Source organism: Canis lupus, chromosome 14 (genome assembly GCF_011100685.1).
Source record: "Canis lupus familiaris isolate Mischka breed German Shepherd chromosome 14, alternate assembly UU_Cfam_GSD_1.0, whole genome shotgun sequence".
NCBI lineage: Eukaryota > Metazoa > Chordata > Mammalia > Carnivora > Canidae > Canis > Canis lupus.
Window position 1 is genome coordinate 39,225,221 of NC_049235.1, and position 16,549 is coordinate 39,241,769.

General features: G+C 43.6%; 1 long non-coding RNA gene across 1 annotated transcript in view; it reads right to left on the minus strand.

The window, feature by feature from the left end:
- The window catches only part of LOC119876966, a 59,072-nt gene that overhangs the window by 15,611 nt on the left and 26,912 nt on the right, over positions 1-16,549 (minus strand). The window contains exon 3 of the long non-coding RNA XR_005369208.1: positions 1,405-1,505. This is a non-coding gene — a long non-coding RNA (uncharacterized LOC119876966). The remainder of the gene's footprint in view (positions 1-1,404; positions 1,506-16,549) is intronic.

Sequence of the window (16,549 nt, forward strand, 5' to 3'; positions counted from 1 at the left end):
CATGCTTAGAGAGCAGACTTCTACTGCAGACGGAAAGTCTGTGGGAAGACTAAACAACCTTTCAGGGGCAGAGGCAAAATCCACAGAACCTTCTAATTCATTATGCAAATGAAAGAAGTTAAACCCATTCTACAGCTGCTGCAGAATGACATATTTGGCCGTTGAAACCTACCCAAAGAGCCACACTAAATGATAACATGAGTTAGACCTACATGTTATTCCCAATATTGTCAGCAAAATCTGGATAGTAGAGGCCTCACCCCACAGGGTGACAATATCTCAAGAGGAGCAGGTGACTTGTAAGGTCAAGGAATAAGGCCTGAAACAGCATTACTGTAACAAATGTGAAGGGTCTGGTTACCTCCCTCTCTGAAACCTAAGATGTTTGAAGGAAAAGAGGTGCTGAAGCATCTGCAGTTGGCGGTGACACCTGAGAACATGGGTGACCACCCCCACCCCACACATGCAAAGGCAGGGACTGTGCCTTTTGCTACAAATAGCTTTGAACTTTTCTGCTCACCTCCAGCCCTCACTTCTGTCTTAGGGAGAAAAGAAAACCACTTGCTCTTAGGCCCAGGGCTAGTGCATCAGGTTACTCATCACTTTGGCAGGTCTCTCTCACAAGATGAATCCTTACCAAATAGGAGCCACTCAGGACTGGGAAAAACTTCAAGTGGGCATTTGATCCTCTAGTGCTTCTAGATAAGAGAACATATAAGCCCAGCGATGTGCCTCTTCTGAACTGGAAGGGTCTGTGGCTGAGGCAACTTCTTACCATATTGATTTAACATAGCAACAAGGGGACCGAGAAGGTGGCATTGCCTCTCCTCAACCTCTGCCCACACCAGCTCCTCCTCCCACCACAAAACAGAAAGCCTAGGAGAAGTGGGAGTTCAGCCAGTTGCAACTTACCATAGGAGTGCTTAGCAACATGAATCTGCAAAGGAGGCTGGGGTGGGGGTGGGGGGACAGGGAGATCCCAGGACCCACTATGTCTGGAGCTTAGAGGACTCAGACCAGACTCTTGTAGCAATGGTCCCACTGTATGTGACTAAATCCCAGACTCATTTTTCACATTTCAACAACTCTGGAATAGGAATGCATCTGTAATCAATGGTGTGTCATACTTGAAAATTGTTAGCTTTTCCTTTCTTGGGGATTTTTGAAATAATGGTGCATTTTACAATCGATTTTTTTTTTTAGATTCAACAAAGTACTATATTCAGGACCACTTGCTCAGTACATTAAACTGAAACTCCCTATCCATTCCCCAGAGACATCTCATACTCCAAAAGACTTATTGTAGCAGTGGGAGCAGGAGAAACAAAAACTGGACGAGATCCCGGTGCCATAAGAGTGGTAAATGGCTTACCCCACTCAGTTTCCTCAGAAGTTGCAACTTACAGAAGAAGGTATGGCCTGTGAACCATTCACATTTGGAAAATGGCAGACTGCTCCATCCTATACGAAGTCACCAGCTACAATGGCATTTCTCATCTTGATGCCTGAGTTGAGGGCACATGGTGGCAGAGGTGAAAAAATGATGGAGATGTTAGTAATATGATGATGACAATGATGAGACCTAACATTTAGATAGAACTTTATAGTTCTCAGAACTCTTTCCTGAGCATTGCATGACCTCTGGCCCAGCTGGCATCATCCCCCTTTCTACATGTGAGGACACTGAAGCACAGGCAGTGGGTGCCTCACGCAAGGTGGCAGAGTTAGTTAGTGGTGGGGAAGTGTCTAGACTCCTGAGAAATGCAACCTTTCCTTATGACCCTTCAACTGTTCCACAAAGGACAAGGGAAAGGTTTAGCCCTAAGTAGACCTTTCTTCAATCCTTTCAAGCTCACAAAGTAGAATAACAAATGGGATAAGTCTACTTTTTTACTAACATTCCAGGGGGGAAAAATGTTAGTAAATAGAGGTCAAAGGGCAAATTCATGTTTAAATGTCCTTGTTTAAAATGGTGCATACATTAATATTGATATTTGAAATTTTAGTATGAGAAATGTTAGCATGACTATCTAGTAAATAATGTGTACCTCAGAGCCCTATTTGTTAAAGTGGTACAAATTGAGAAAATAATAAGAGTTTCAAAATGTTGAAAGTAGTTACACAATCAATTAGCCCACTGCTCATGAGTGCCTTCAGCAAGCGATACACACACACACACACACACACACACACACACACGGAACCTATGACAGAATTTTTCCCTCATGGGAGCAGACAATGCAATCACCATGTGATTAGGGGGACAAGATAAACATGAAAACATATAACAATACAAAATAGTAAGGGACTAGCTCACATAGGGAGAAGGGGACTGGACTGGGATTGTCGAGGCAGGCTACTTGGAGAAAGAGGGATGGGAGATAGGCCTGAAAGCCCTGTTAGGACTTAGCTGAGCTGGGAGGAGGGAGAGGCAGCATTCCAGCAAACAGGTGAAGACACAGACGAAATGTTACCCAGAGTTTGGTATGTGGCAGGGTGCTCAGTGAGGGTCACTGGGGGGGAAACAGAGATGAACAGCTGTTTCTCTAGAAGTTAGTCCAAGTGTGGCTGGAAGAAGGGGCTTCTAAATAGAGTCCTATGAGAGAGTTCCAAGGGCAGGTGATAAAGTTCCTTGAAAACAAGACTAAGACATTTGAATTTTAACCTGTAAATGTTGAGGAGCCACGGAAAGGTTTTGAGCAGGAGAAGCAGTGGCAAGACTAGGCTTCACACAGATAATCTGCAACATGTCAGTGAGGAAGCCCATAGAAAATTCCCATGTAAAATAGTGGGAGAGGATCACTGAGATAGAGACCCTAGCTAAGGTGCATCCCGAGAAGGATACAGCTGACCTCAATGGTGGCCCATCTGCTCAGTCCTCAAGGACAAAGTACAGAGTCCAGGCTGTCGATGGGCAGACAAAGCAGGAATGTCCAACAGCAGTTGCACTACGGGTCTTCCACTCAGGAGAAAGGCACAGACTATATTTACATAGAAATAGACGGAGATAGAAATAGACTGGAGGAGGTAAACTTTTCCACACTAATAACTGTCAACAGCCAGTTTCATGTATCCTTGGGTAAATGCATCAACAGATGCCACATGGACGGATGATACACAGACAGACAGGGACCTGTGGCATTTGTGCTTCTGATTCTCTCTCCTCGGCTTCTCTACAATTTGTCTCCTCCTTCTCCTCCAATCTAGCACCTGATGTCACCGAGATAAGTTCTGACACTGACTTTTTTGGATAATGGCCATGTGCCATTCCGGCAACCAAGGACGCCTTGCTTCCGCTCTGCTAGAGTCCTGAAGATAGAAGCACCGGCTAAAACTGTGATTTACATCATTCATTCATTTATTCACTCCTCTCACAAATCTTTATTGAGTGCTTCCCATGGGCTGGCATGGTGCTTGGTGCTGGAGATACGGCTGTAGACAGAGCATTCTTCATTCATCCATTTATCAAATGTCTCTCGAACACATTCTAGTATAAAGCTCTGAGCAAAGAGCTGTGCTAGTCGTGGTTCCTGACTTCAAAGGATCACAGCCTCACAAGAAAGAAAATAAACCCCTACTGGCAGTATCAATATACATGAAGTCATCACCTTGCAGGGAGTCCGTTCACGACTCCAGTCTCAAATAAAGCGTTCCACTCCATGCACCCGGGGGGGAGGAGGGGTAGCAAAGGTCTGGGGAGGAAATGCAACCTTTATAACTGTCCTGAGCATGTGGGATTAACAAGTGCTCTTGTAAAAGTAAGTGCCAGCTGCGAAGCTGCCTATTGGCCCATTGCCTCCTCAAAGGCATTTATGTTTATTTATTTATTTGTTTATTTATTTGCTAGATTTATCACATTTGCAGGCTGTGCCATTTGGCCTCGGGGTCAAATAAATCTCTTTTAAAACTTTAACATCTTTCTTAAGCATTGTGTACCCCTGCGTGCCCCTGACAGACCTTTCTCAAGGCTTTATAAGAACAGAATTAAATCCATTTCACAAATAAATACACTGGGAACGATAGAGTTTAAATGCACCACAGAAAGCAAAAATAAATTCCAGGAAAAATTTGGAGGTAAGATGAAAGTGCCCCACATTTCTTTTAGAATCCTCAAAATTAAAAAAGAAAATATGGCAGGGGGTAGAATTATACTTCTCTTCTTCTTGGCACATGTCCCGATGGTAGAAGGTATTTGCTCCATGAGGATTTGTCACAAGGTGGAGGAAGCCGGCCAAGGCTCATAACAAAGTATGCAATGGAATGGAGTAGAATCCATTCTTGAGAAAGCTGCCCGTGTCATTTGAAAAATCAGCCGAAGCAGATTCATCTCCCAAGGCCTAAGGCTGCCTCTGGGAGACACTTAAACACAAAAGAAAAGCTGACTCTTTTGGCCACCGATTCAGGTTATTTATTCTACTAACATAACTAATATTGTGTTAAATCATCCCTTCATTCAGTCATCAAACATTTATCCAGCACTAGGTACTCAGCACAGAATTAGCTGCCACAGAATACAAAAAATAAGGCAGGGTCTCTGGTTTTTAGGAGTATTCGTGCAAATTAAACATCACAGAATAATAAATCCTGGAAAAGTTGCCATCACAGCCCAAGGAAGATACTCAATATTAGGAAGTGACTGTTTCATGCCACATACTCCCAGCCTACCATTTTCTTGGGTTTTTTTTCCTCCTGTCCTCCGGAAATGGCAAGATACATTCATTCTACTATAAACCAACTTGCTTTTTCTATTACCTTTTTCAAAGGCTGGTTTGGGATAAACAGGTTTATTTAGAAAGACACAGCAATATTTGTTATGGAAAACATGTAATTTTTTGTTCTCGTGTTTACCTTAAGCCATGATTTTGATTTTGGATTAACCAACAGACTCCCAGTCCCAACTGCATTGGATAAGGGATCTTCTACTCTACAATTTTTACCACAATAACTAATAAAGACCAGCAGCTGTGCCTTAAATACCCGTGATTCGGGATCCCTGGGTGGCGCAGCGGTTTGCACCTGCCTTTGGCCCAGGGCGTGATCCTGGAGACCCGGGATCGAATCCCACGTCGGGCTCCCGGTGCATGGAGCCTGCTTCTCCCTCTGCCTGTGTCTCTGCCTCTCTCTCTCTCTCTCTCTCTTTCTCTGTGTGTGTGTGTGTGACTATCATAAATAAATAAAAATTAAAAAAAAATACCCGTGATTCTCTACCATTCCCCCTGCCTCCTGCCAAAAAACAGAACTGATTAGTAGGGGTTCAATAAATATTTACTAGATTAGCTAGTTAAGTAGTTGCAAGCTCATATCATCTTATAACCAACATCTCCTCCAAAATCTCTAATCAAAATATGGCAAGATTTCTATGCAATTGACATTGTGAAGCTAACTCTACTTCATCATTCATTTATATTGTACCTTCATTTTCTAAAAAGAGTTTTGACAAAATTTGTATGCTCTCGGGCAAGCCAGTTTGCCTCTCTGAACTGCAATTTCCTTATCCCCACCGACCTCACCAGCTGGTTTTGAGGTTTTAATTAGATGTTTCCAAAGATGACTTGTAAACTGTCAGGGATAGGATAGACTAGCAATCCAGGAAGGCTGATATATGTTTTAAACATAATAGAAATTTAAAGTTTCTATTCAACACTACTGTCTTTCTATTTTTTCAAAACAAAAGTTGTTATTATTGCAATTGTGCTGTCGGCTTAATAAATGTTAGCTACGAGTCAGTTCCAGTTTGTGTTAACTAAGTCTGGCAAACTTGTCTGAAGACCTACCAACAAATTGTACGGTCATTTCTGTGGAACTATGCAATCTGTGGTCCAAACAACGGACTTAAAAATAAATTTTTAGAACATTGCCCATTTATAAGTAGGGGTTATGCAGTAAATAGAGTTAAATGGACAAATAGAAAAACTGATGAGAATAATTTCAAGAGCAGAATGACACTTTTTGCCAAAGTCAAAAACCACATATTCCATGGACGTATCAAATTCTAACAGTGATTTTAACAATTTAGCAGGTTTAAGAGCAAACTGAGACATTTTCTTTCTGATCCTGACAGAATCATTTTAACCAGAATGGCAAATTCCCCACTGGTGTCCAGGACAGGGCGAGGGGCTGGGGGTGGGGGGTCACCAGAGCAGCCACCAATGAGAGATCTAATGTCAACCCCAAGACAGGACTATTTAGCTATGGAATGAGCTTTCTCCAAAGCTATTTGAAATACTCTATCCAAGAAAAAACCTAGACAAGAATGATTGAATTCTGTAAAGCTCACAGAACTCCTAATTTAATGGAACAATCTTGCCTTGCCAAAATGAACAGTCCTGTCCCTGCTTGCCCCCTGTGACCTCCCAGCCTCATACCTCACCAGTCTGCCCCATAAATCCTTGGCCTCACCCCCTGGTAAATGCCCACTAATCCCTGGAGACGCTATAGGCTTGCAAGACCTGCTTTCAGGCATGCCATTCCTGACTCCTGCCTATGAGGCCTCTTGTGAATCTTTCGAGATCCAAATTCACCCTCTCTGTGAAGCCTTCCCCACATATTCCTCCAGAGACAACTGCTTCCTCCTTAGGCCTTTCACCATGTCAGAGCACTAACAGCTTGTGTGATGATTGTCTTCTGTCTGCTTGTCTACTCACTCTACGACCTGAAGAGCAGAAATCTCCTCAGGTACTCGTCTAAACGCTTTAACATGTATCAATCAACTTGACACTCACAATGGTCCTACAATGATGATAGCTACTTTCATTACTCCCACTTTAGAGGGGAGGAAACTGAGGCGTGGAAGGGTTAGATGGCTTGCTCACAGTTACACCCCTATAAATGGCAGTGCTGAGATTTGAAAGGAAGAGCGCCGACTCCAAGGTGTATGCCCTAACTCGCTATGCTCTCCCCGCCCACAGTAATTTTGCAGAGCAGAAACATAAAATCTGGAAGCTGGCTTGAAACTTGACAAGAACTGCCTTTTCCCACAAGGAAGTCCATATCCAAGGGCAGCCCAGGACTTCCTCGGGGGCAGTCTATCTTCAGCGCTGCTCCAAACAGAAGGGATAGGAAAATTCTCATTTTGTGGCTAATTGAATTAGTGCCTCCCTCTCAAACGTAATGAAATTCAAAGCCATTTTATGAGTCCTCTTGGGACTCTTTTTAAAAATTCTTCCTCTGCTGTATTAGATTAGACGCCCTGTGTAAAATAAGGTCATATTCTCCAGAATATTTCTTTGTGGCTCCCACGTACACCAGGGCACATGCTGATCACACTCTAGTCTTCCAGGATCCCTTCCGGACATCCCAGGAGGAGATCAGAGTGTCTTCTAAAAAAAAAAAAAAAAAAAAAGAGTGTCTTCTAAACACAACAACCAAACTGACCCTCATGCACCGCATGCTCTCAGAAATGCTATGCATTTCTGGATGTATCATTGAAACCATTAGCTAACACAACTCGGGGAGACAGAGGTGGCCCATTTTAAAAGAAATTACCTTTGTCCCTGACCAGTGCCACCACATGCATATGAACAGTCTTTGAAAAACTTGGCTGTGCTGTAGGGTGTCTGGGTGGCTCAGTCACTTAAGCATCCAACTCTTGGTTTTGGCTCAGGTCATGATCTCAGGGTCGTGAGATCGAGCCCCACTTAGGGCTCTGCACTTAGCAGAGAGTCTGCTTAGATTTTCTCCCTCTGTTTGTCCTCCTTCTCTCTCTCTCTCTCTCTCTTCAAATAAATAAATAAATCTTTATTTAAGAATTTCTTAAAAAACGAAAAACTGGGCTGTGCCCTAAAAGATCTTTTGAGGACTACATAGTATCCCCTTTTATTAAACATATCACTTGGATAGAAAGTCAAAGCTGCCTTCCCTCCCATAAATTGGTCTACACATCCTGAACTGGAGAGAAACCAAAGAAGGGCATTTCATAATTGTGTATTGATCTTCTCAAAACAACATTCCTCACGCTAACTACTATGGATGACGAGCTTATTCTCTGTGCCTGACCCTCCCTCCAGGGAGCGAATGCTGACTGCTGATTTTAAGTGTAGCGTAGTAAAACTGTGGGTTCTAGAACCAGGCTGCATGGGTTTGAACCTCGTTCCCCTGCTGCTACCCGTGTGACATTGTTCAAGTTACTTAACTTCTTTGCTAGTTTTCTCTTCTGGAGAATGGGTTTAATAAAGGTGCCTGACTCATATGGTTGATGCAAAAGTTACACGTGTTAATATATGAAAAGTTCTTAAATCAATGCCTGGCATTTGCTAAACCCTATAGAAGGGTTTGTGGTTTGTCTTTCTCCCCAACGTTAGTTTCTCCTGTGTCCCAGTGAGCTGGTGAAAGGAAGAGCCCCAGCCGTGGTCATTCACTCTGATGAGTCTAGGCTGATGCTCTTCAACCTTTTCCACATGCTGAGCCCATGAAAAATCTTTCTATTTAACCAAGTACATGCACAAATACATATAAAACCTAAGCAAATGTCTCATGAATCACTGCCTTTATCAGTTGCCATATGCTCTGAGATTCTCTATTCACCACCGTTCTGTTTTATTTCTTTTCTTTGTGGTTTCAGGATGGGCACAGTCCACTAAATTTATTTCATGATTTACCAGTAGGTTGCTGCATATGGTCTGGGGGGTAAAATATAGAACACTGATCTAAGATAACCATCATTCTTTAAAATCTAACACCACCCTATGGGGTGAGTACTATCAGCAAGTCCATTTGATGGGATAAGGGAATTCAGGCACGGAGGGATTGAATGACTGATGCAAGGTCTCACAACTTTCCAGCAGTTCACACAGGAGCCTATGCTGACTGTCCCTGCTTTAGAAGTGGGCACTGACCTACACTGGCCAACTGAAGTGAATATGGACGAAGTATGTGGACATTGGCATCTGTGCTATGGCGTAAGTAGAGCGGATCTGGGGAGAGCTGCCCCTGTGGGTGGCAGGCTAGATGCTGAACGAGTCTGCCCCTTGATAGGAAGTTTCCACTCGAGGCTCTCCACTCCAAAGTGCCTCTGTTCCAAGCTACGAAGTTCATTTGGCCAGTTTGCATTGGGTTTTCTGCCACTGGCGGACAAAGTTATCCGCATATCCTAACTGATATGTTGCCTGGTTGTGCCCCAATGTGAAGTAAGCAATATCATTACCATTTTGTAGAAAATGAAGCTCAAAAACTTTACCAGGGAGTTTTAGCTAGTGAAAGATGGAACCAAGATTCAAACCAAGGTCTAACTTCAAGACTCTATCAAACAGCCCACAATAGAGGGTATATTACATTATAAAGGACAAAATAGGGGGGAGGGGTCTTTGTCCAAAGAAGAGTCGTCATCACCTGCACCCCCACCACCCAAGCACACTGTCTGCACTCTGTCCAATGCTCTTACCTCCTTTTCACCTAATCTTATGGCTATTTATGCTCATGTCTTAGTCTTGTGTCCTCCACGAGACTCTAAGCTCTTTGAGGACATGGTGCATGTGACACAGCTTTATAGCTCTGTGCCTGCGTGTTGAAATCAAGCAAGGCATACACAAGGAATCTATTGTCCTTAAATCACTCTTTGTCCCAGTTAGAAGTAATAAGGAGTAGGAAGAAAATGCTACAACACTTAGTGGCAAGTTTTGCACAAATTTCACCCAGCCTGGCTCACTGTCAGATGTGTGCTGTGTGCTGGTGCTCGGAGCTGTTCCTTACAACAGTCTCTGTCAGAGGGCGAAAGGTGAAAGCAAGGTGGCACGGATCATTTTAAAAACAAATAAAATATTGGCACTGCAACTGATGCCGGGGCCAGACCAGCGAAATCTGGTCCATGTGAGTTTTCAGGACTGATTTAATCCTATCCTTAAAGCCAAACTCACATCCACTTTGAACTGTGGCCTGGCTCTGAGTTGGTTTTAAATCTTGGGACCCATGGCTTTGCCAATATTTTATGTGTTCCCTCGGAAACTCTTGGAGCACCACTGTGTTCAGGACGCAAACAGCTCTGACCATGGTCTTCACCACTTACAATCCTTTAGTGGCTTCTCTGTCTACCAAGATTTGGTGTAAACTGACAGACAGTTGCCCCAGATGTGTCCTGCACTGGTTTGCTTCCTGGTCGCTGTGTGGGTCATGTCCATGCCGGTGCCCCTGCTTACATGCTTTTGTGGCCACGATGTCTGTCATGATCACATCTTTTCTGGAAAGCCCAGTTCCAAGACCACCTCGCTCATGGAGTCTCTACTCATCCTAGATGTGCTCTCTCCCAATTCTGAACCCTGAAAGCATTTTGCTTATACCTGTCTTAGAGCAACTATAACAATTATCTGGGGACTGGCTTCTAGCAACCAATTATAATGTAATACTTATTGTTATTGCTAACATTTATTGCAGTTTGCAAATGTTAGGCATTGTCTTCAGTGCTCTAAATACATTAACTCCTTTAATCCTCGCTTTATCCTATGAAGGAAATGCAAATGGAAATAATAGCCAGCCTACTCTGTCAGGTTGTTGAGAGGACTAAATAAGGAATACGTGAAAAACTCTTATAACCCAGCTCCTCATGAGCCTGGCACCCAGTCAGTGCTCAATACATGTTTGTTACAACCATAGTCAGCATCAGCATCATCCCCACTTATCAAACCCATTACAGGAATTTGCATGTAACCGCTCCACTAGTGAAATCTGGAACTTGTGTACAGGTTAACCACTGCATTTTACTCTAAGTCCCTTTAAGGCTGACATTAGATGAATTCATCTTTTTTCCTGTTCGGGGGTTAGCACAGAACCTTACCCAGAGGCGGCCTATTAAGTATATGCTGAAATGAATCGATTACACCCCAAACCAGCAAGAATTTCACGATCTTAATAGGTGGTTTCCACTAGCAGCCGCTGAACAGCTTATTTTTCTGAATAAGGCAAAAATTCACACACCTACTGTATGCCTTCCTGAATGTGGGCCGAATTGCTCTTCTCCGATCCTTGCCAATGAAGCACTTTCCTGCAGCTATTAAAAATACCCTGTTCCAATGCGGGAAGTAAACAAATCCATCTATTTCTACAATTTCGGTGTGAGCAGAGCATGGTGCAAGTGGCCCAAGCGCCAAAGCCATCCCTCCCAGAGCCCCGCCGCATGAGGCAAAAGGACTTTAACCGCATTATCCACGCCCACGCTTCTCCCCTATCCCCCTCATCTCTGACTTTCAGTCCAGGCTGCTCAGGTTTGTTTATGTTGCCATAAATTAAAGGACACGCTTTTTACAGGCCCTCCATCCGCTTCACTCAAGATGATAGAGTCAGGGAAAGACGGTTTCCCGTAACCCTCTCAAATGTCCTGGTATGAAATTGCAGTAAGGAGCGTGCTTCCCAGCCAGGCCGTCTGATGCCTGAACGGGAGCGTGGCCACCTGCAAGTGACACGCCAGCGCCAGCAGGCCGCCCATTGGGCCAGAGCCGGAGGAGGATCGGTTTCAGCCACGCATGAGCCAAGGCCTCTCACCCCAGGCGATCCTGCGCCTCTCGGCTAACCATGAAAATCCTTCAGATGTGTCTCCTGATCTCTTACATGGCTCGATTTGACCACAATATCTCAATTTGTCTCACCGACATTTGGGAAGCCACCTAGGCTTTCACCCAAAGCCCCAGAGAGTCCCCCTGTGCAGAGCGCCCCCGCCACAAAGATCCCAAGTCCACTAGGGCTGCTGAATCTGGAGTGTCCAGGGTCCCACCCATCCTGACATGGCCCCTACTGCACTGAAACCGGGTCAGAGCCAGGGCTCTCGGCCACACTAGGCAAATGGCAGACACTGAGCTGCCTGTCTGAGAGGAGAGGCCAAAGGTTAGCACTTGAGAATGAAAAAATTTAAAAAAAAAGAGAGCCCCACCATTACTTACAGAGCCTTGTGTTTTGTTACACATGGGGATTACAAAAGTAATAGGCCTAGGACACGCACACATTCACTCTCACCCACCTTTCCATACCTCATTTCATTTGATATCCCAGCACTCTGGTGTCCCTGATAAATAAGTACACTGAGCCTCAAAAAGGTTTAGAATTAGGTGTCTAAGGTTGTTCAGCCAGTTAGTAGCAGAGTCAGGACTCAAACGACAGTGATATGTTTGGACCAGGACCTAGCTCATGTGTAAGGGGAAGAGAGTAGCCCTGACGGTAGTCCTCAACACTGGTCATGTGGGCCTCCCCAGAGATCTTTCAAAAATTACAGTCCTCTGGCCTACCACATGACAACCACAACCACAACAGAATGACCAGGGAAAGGGCTTAGATATGGATGTTATACTCATCAGTATTCTCCACAGAAACCATTAGGATGTGTTTATACAAAGAGAGATTTATTTTAAGGAATTGTTACACACATGTGATTATGGAGGCCAACAAGTTCACTTATCTGCAGGGGGAGCCATCAGGTGGGAAACCCAGAAAGCCACGGTTGCACTTGAAGTCCAAAGGTTGTCTGCTAGCAGAATTCCCTCTTACTGGAGAGAGTTCAGTCTTTTGTTTTATTCAGGCTACCACCCATCACCTGATTGGGTAAGGCCCACCCACATTATGGAGAACAGTCTGCTCTGATCAAAGTCCACCAACTTCAATGTCATACTCATCCAGAAACACCTTCACAGAAACATCTAGGATAATATTCAACCAAATACCGAGGCAGAACCAATATGACACAGAAAATTAACTATCATGGGTCATTTTACAGCCTCACAGATGCTTCTTCTGTATAGCCAGGGTGAGGAGCCACTAATTTGCCATTCCGCATACTCACAACCTCCTGCAACCTCTTCAAAACCAAAGACTGCCTAGCCATTAAAAAATTGCCCAGGACAGAGACACATGATGTATTTGTCTAAACCAGGTACTATTTTTTTTTCCCCAGGGAAAGTAGCGTGGTGGCTTCTGTAGGTACAGTTGTAGGTGTAGCCAAGAGGTGCAGTCAGACATTTTCTAGAAGGTAAGTACAACAATCACATCTTACACAGACCACTTGGCTTCAGGCTCCAAGTGGTTTCTGGTGAATGGCCAACATTTGTTCTATTTATTCTCTTCCCAAACCCCCTCAAAGCAGAATTCCCTACCTTACAGGAAAGGCTGAATCTTCAAAACTTGGGAAAACCCAGAATGAAATGGTTCATTTGCACCTGACCTATGGCTTGATGGGAGATACCAGAGGCTTGTGTTAAAAGGCAATAAGTCTCACCAAGATGGCAGGGAAATTTGTAGCCAGAGCTGGGCAAGGCATTTTCTATATTTCTAGTGAATTCAGAAAAGCTGATAGTACTGGTTGATCATATATTTGCAAAACTTAAAAGCCTGCCCGCCCCCCCTACTTCTTGGCTGAAAGATTTGAAACCATGAAGCATGATGAAGTTGAAGCATCAAGAGGCAGTGTGCCTGTCTAGTCTGACTTAGGTTTAAATATCAAAACTTCAGTATTTTTATGGCATGTTGTTTTGAAAATATTGAGATGCATTTTATGTGTTTAATTAACAAAGTCAGCAGTAGGTGAGTACTTACCTGCATAGTTCAGACCAGAAAAATCATTTGCTGGAGGTTGGGACTACAGGGTCAGGACCCTTGGGAAATACAGGAGTGTCTCCTGGGAACCTGGGCCTGCATTCTAGGTGCCATAGCCCTCTTGGCTGGTCTCCAGGAATTTGAGGGTTGCCACTAAGTCCAGGCCCTGGGATAACTGCTAAGTGGGCAAAAGCGGTCTTTGACTTGTCCCCTCCCTGCAGATTTTCTTTTCTTTCCGTTCCTCCTTCTGACTCAGTCTTCTTTTTGTTCACTTCAGCTTTTAACAAAGATGATCTTCGTTGAAATCTCGAGATCCTCTTCTTAGCTACAGGTTGACCAGTTGCCTCTGCCAATAATGGTGGTTTTCCTGCTGTGGGTCTGAGTGTTGGTTCTCTGCTGGCTAACGTAGGTCAGCTTTACCTGGGATAACTTGGCTTTCTTCACTTACCCTATTTCCCAGCAGGTAGCCCCAACATGTTCTCAAGGCAATAACAACAGTACAAGAGCACAAATGGGAATAAGCAAAAGCAAGTACCTTTTCAAGCCCTTGTTTGTATCATGTGTGCTAATATCCAATTATCTCAAAAAAGTCATATGGCTGGGCCCTTTATAGGGCATTTTAAGTTTACAGGACAAGGACAACTAATGCAATCAACCTACCATAGCACTGGTTCCAGTTTGGAAGCAGGGCATCAAAGGTCACCTGGGAAAGCCCCTATAATTTGTTCTGGTCCATTCAGAAGTCCATCTTGTTCAAACATAACCTATCCATCCATCTATTCAAACTTTTATGGGGATTGACTCTAGGCCAAGAGCTTTACAGGACACAGAAATAAGAAAGAATGGGATCCTACCAAAAGGAGCTTAGGATAAAATAGGCATGAACCTAAAATATGCCAGCATAATGGGGACCTTGAGAAAAGCCAAAAAAGAACCAATAAATGGTTACAGGGTCAAGATTATCAAATATCATGGTCTGCAGGGGTATATAAGACCACAGTGAATTTTTTAGAAATCAAAGGTGAAATGAGGCAGAAAAAAAAAAAAAAAAAAAGGACAACACAACATATTTACATGTAAGGTTAAATTTGTTGTATTTCAAAAAGCATTGTTTATTCTGGAGACATGTCCTTTTTATCTTTGAAATCAAAATGTTGACTTTTATAAAATTAAAAGAAAATAGTTTTAGGGCACCTGGTTGGCTCAGTGGGCATCTGCCTTTGGCTCCAGTCATGATCCCAGGGTCCTGGGATTGAGTCCCACATCAGGCTCCCCACAGGGAGCCTGCTTCTCCCTCTGCCTATGTCTCTGCCTCTCTCTCTGTGTCTCTCATGAATAAATAAATAAAATCTTTTTTTAAAAAATAGGAAAAAATAGTTTTGTTTATACATTTTTAAACTTCCTTACTTAGTAAACTAAAAGTTGCCAATCCAAAATCCACCTTTCCCAAATCCTCACATTGTTTCCATTTTTGTTTTTATTTTGCTTTCACCCCAGTGATCCCAGCACCACAGCTGGAGAGGAAAGAAAGCACTTTCAGTTGTGTCACTCCATGGAGAAGGAGTCATCTGAGATGGGCTCAAAGGATGGGCTGGAGTCCAACAGATGGCAATGACTGTGAGGTGGGTAGAACCTGGTGAGGGTACAAGAAGAGAAGGAAGACTGGGGCATTGTATCCCTGGCCTAGAGTAAGGTTCATCTGAGCACCCCTAAGCAGTCTGCATTGCTGGCAGACCAGGCTCCTGAAGAACAAGAGGCATCACCTTGAAGCCCACCTTTCCATTCTTCCATAGGCCTGGTCTGGGTCTAGCTGCAGCTGGCTCCTGGAGACTCTTTTCCCAGCCACACATTTTGAAGGATTTTTTTTTCCTTTGCCTGATGGTTATGGGACAATTCTCCTCTACTCCTCTTCCATCTGCCAGTAGACCAACTGAGAATCAGTCTTCTACCTCTACTTCCCAGGTGGTTCTTCTTCTCCAGGAGAGTCAAGCTAATAGGATGAGGTCAAAGCTCATTCTTCCTGTCCTAAATCATCCTCCCTCAAGCAACCTCCTGGGTTTGTCTTAATCTGAGCCAGCCAGGTAGGCATTTTTGTTGCAAAGACCACATTTTCATCTCAATGTAGCTAGGATATTATATTCATTATTAATATTAGGATTGTTAATTCAATAATTATTAAACCAAAGTCATAGGTAAAGAGCTCTTTAAACCCACGGTAATCTAACTCTAAAACAAATGCACTCCTGCACCCTCCCTACACACACACACATACACACACACACACACACACACATTGTCTCTCTCTCTCTCTCTCTCCCTCTCTAAGAACCTCCATGATGTTTTCAATACCAAAAATATGATTTAAAAAATAAAAAGGCCCCACCTTACATCCCACTTGACATCTAGCCCCCTCATAGCCCAGGCTGAAATATGACATAAGAGTCAGAATTGGATGGTTTTCTGACCTTGAATTTTGAAGTTGGGTTTAGGTGCCATCACCTCTGTCCATCTGCAATAAGGCTTTTAATACGTTGTGGTAGTTCATTCTTTGGGGTGCTGTGGCTCAGAGTTACCATCACGGGGCGCCTGTGTGAAGTCCAGAGCATCTAATGGAGCCCAGGGATAGAGAATGCCATTGTCTCCATTCCACCTGTGCTGCCTCAGGGCCCAAATTTCAGGACCGCACAGTGAATGGGAATAATGACACTAGCCAAAAATAACAGCTATACTGCACATGGGAAATTGAGTGCTAATGCATCAAACGATTTTGAACACAAATCCAGGATAAGGTTAACATAACATTCTTTTTTAAAAGTCACTCAAAGAAAGCATTTTCAGTACAAAGACTTTCATCTGCATAACATTTTACACTTCTCAGCATGCTTTCATCTCATCTGATATAAACAAAGCAATATCATCTCCATTTTACAGATGAGAAAGCCAGGGGTTGGGGAGCATTAACTGGTTTATGCTGGTATAAGGCCTGTCAGTAATGTATATGAGACTGGAATTCAAGACAAGTATTTCTGTGGCCAAGTCTACA